Consider the following 3323-nt stretch of genomic DNA (forward strand, 5'->3'; position numbering starts at 1 on the left):
GCACTGCGTGCGGCCAGGATGCGGAGTTGGATCGGCGCTGGTTGGGAACCCTCGGGGAACGAAGGCGGACGGCGGCCAGCCGGCGCCGACGAACCCGTCGGGGAGGGGGCTGGTGGCAGGCGCGATCGGCACTATTGCTGACTGCCGGGAGGGAAGCTGCGCCCCGGCCGAGTCAGACTCAGCCGTTGCGGCCCCCCCGAGCCCGCAGCGCGTAGCGCGGAAGCCATACGCCCCCCCGATGCGGAGCGACAGACGCCCCCGCGACCGCGGTTGGTCGGGAAGGCTTTTCGGATAGAGGTCGGACGGTGTGTGTGTGGACGGCTTCCCGTGGTGCCGCCGCTATCAAGCCGGAGGGTTTGAGAAACGACATTCGCGGAAGGACCGGCGCGGCCGGCGGACGCTCGCACGCGCGGCGCCCGACACTCAGCCGCTCGCTCGGCCTCCGTGGATCGTGGCTAGGTGGGATGGATGCCAAACCGGGTCGTCTCGGTCTCGCCGCAGTACGGTCGCGCCGGGGCCTGCGGGGCGGCGCGGGGAGCGCACGCTCACGCGGCGGCCGGGGCGCTAGAGTGCGACCCGCAGTGGGTAGGAACCGTCCACCCGACGTCGGACGAGCCGAGGCCGATGGAGGCCCTACCAAGGCGGGTCATGAGTGCCAGTCGGTCAGTTGGGTGAGGGGGTACTCGGAGGCCCGCCGGGAGCAGACGGGCGACCGGGGATGGGGGGCGTACGCGGGCGGGCGCCGGGAGAAGACGGCCCGTCCGGGGTCGAATCTCGGCCTGTGTTTTCGGAGCCGGCCGGGCATCACGCTCCCTCCTTGGATGGACAACATTCGTAGTTGACACTTTGTGTCATTTTATCCGAGCGGGCGGGCGCCTCGAGAGGCGGACCGTCCGGGGCGACTCTCGGCCTGTGTTTTCGGAGCCGGCCGGGCCTCACGCTCCCTCCTTGGATGGACAACATTCGTAGTTGACACTTTGTGTCATTTTATCCGAGCAGACGGGCGCCGCGAGGCGGACCGTCCGGGGCGACTCTCGGCCTGTGTTTTCGGAGCCGGCCGGGCATCACGCTCCCTCCTTGGATGGACAACATTCGTAGTTGACACTTTGTGTCATTTTATCCGAGCAGACGGGCGCCGCGAGGCGACCGTCCGGGGCGACTCTCGGCCTGTGTTTAAGGAGCCGGCCGGGCATCACGCTCCTTCCTTGGATGGACAACATTCGTAGTTGACACTTTGTGTCATTTTATCCGAGCGGGCGGGCGCCGCGAGGCGGACCGTCCGGGGCGACTCTCGGCCTGTGTTTAAGGAGCCGGCCGGGCATCACGCTCCTTCCTTGGATGGACAACATTCGCAGTTGACACTTTGTGTCATTTTATCCGAGCAGACGGGCGCCGCGAGGCGGACCGTCCGGGGCGACTCTCGGCCTGTGTTTTCGGAGCCGGCCGGGCATCACGCTCCCTCCTTGGATGGACAACATTCGTAGTTGACACTTTGTGTCATTTTATCCGAGCAGACGGGCGCCGCGAGGCGACCGTCCGGGGCGACTCTCGGCCTGTGTTTAAGGAGCCGGCCGGGCATCACGCTCCTTCCTTGGATGGACAACATTCGTAGTTGACACTTTGTGTCATTTTATCCGAGCGGGCGGGCGCCGCGAGGCGGACCGTCCGGGGCGACTCTCGGCCTGTGTTTAAGGAGCCGGCCGGGCATCACGCTCCTTCCTTGGATGGACAACATTCGCAGTTGACACTTTGTGTCATTTTATCCGAGCAGACGGGCGCCGCGAGGCGGACCGTCCGGGGCGACTCTCGGCCTGTGTTTTCGGAGCCGGCCGGGCATCACGCTCCCTCCTTGGATGGACAACATTCGTAGTTGACACTTTGTGTCATTTTATCCGAGCAGACGGGCGCCGCGAGGCGGACCGTCCGGGGCGACTCTCGGCCTGTGTTTAAGGAGCCGGCCGGGCATCACGCTCCTTCCTTGGATGGACAACATTCGCAGTTGACACTTTGTGTCATTTTGTTCGGCCTGTGTTTAAGGAGGCGGCCGTCCTCCACTCGGTCCGTGTTTAAGGAGCGACACTCGCGCTCCGGTTCGGCCTGTATTTAGGGAGGCGGCCGTCCTCCGCTTGGTCTGTGTTAAGGGCGACACTCTGTCCATGTTTGAGGAGCCTGGCCCTGACGCTCCTCTCCGGCCTGTGTTTAAGGAGGCGGCCGTCCTCCCCTTGGTCCGTGTTAAGGGCGACACTCGGTCCATGTTTGAGGAGCCTGGCCCTGACGCTCCTCTCCGGCCTGTGTTTAAGGAGGCGGCCGTCCTCCCCTTGGTCCGTGTTAAGGGCGACACTCGGTCCATGTTTGAGGAGCCTGGCCCTGACGCTCCTCTCCGGCCTGTGTTTAAGGAGGCGGCCGTCCTCCCCTTGGTCTGTGTTAAGGGCGACACTCGGTCCATGTTTGAGGAGCCTGGCCCTGACGCTCCTCTCCGGCCTGTGTTTAAGGAGGCGGCCGTCCTCCCCTTGGTCCGTGTTAAGGGCGACACTCGGTCCATGTTTGAGGAGCCTGGCCCTGACGCTCCTCTCCGGCCTGTGTTTAAGGAGGCGGCCGTCCTCCCCTTGGTCCGTGTTAAGGGCGACACTCGGTCCATGTTTGAGGAGCCTGGCCCTGACGCTCCTCTCCGGCCTGTGTTTAAGGAGGCGGCCGTCCTCCCCTTGGTCTGTGTTAAGGGCGACACTCGGTCCATGTTTGAGGAGCCTGGCCCTGACGCTCCTCTCCGGCCTGTGTTTAAGGAGGCGGCCGTCCTCCCCTTGGTCTGTGTTAAGGGCGACACTCGGTCCATGTTTGAGGAGCCTGGCCCTGACGCTCCTCTCCGGCCTGTGTTTAAGGAGGCGGCCGTCCTCCACTTCCTTCCATGCACCACCACATTCGCAGTTGACACTTTGCCATTTTTTCAGAGAGGTGACACTTAGTCGTTTTTTCGAAAGTTGACACTTAGTCGTTTTTTCGAAAGTTGACACTTTGCCGTTTTTTCAGAGAGGCGACACTTAGTCGTTTTTTCGAAAGTTGACACTTAGCAGTTTTTTCGAAAGTTGACACTTAGCCGTTTTTTCGAAAGTTGACACTTAGCCGTTTTTTCGAAAGTTGACACTTAGTCACTTTTTCGCCACAGTGACACCTCCAGCGCGTGCCACGGCGCTTTTCAGGTCTTCTATCCGACCTTGTGCTGTCGAGGACGGCGTGTCCGACGCCGTGGGGAGACCAGCACCATCTCCTCCATACTCGTAAACGGGGTGCTTTGGAAAACGGGGGGAAAGTCGATGAGTACACTGACT

The sequence above is a fragment of the Syngnathus leptorhynchus genome, unplaced genomic scaffold (assembly GCF_054491065.1).
Source record: "Syngnathus leptorhynchus isolate UIUO unplaced genomic scaffold, UIUO_Slep HiC_scaffold_292, whole genome shotgun sequence".
NCBI classification, from domain to species: Eukaryota; Metazoa; Chordata; class Actinopteri; order Syngnathiformes; family Syngnathidae; genus Syngnathus; species Syngnathus leptorhynchus.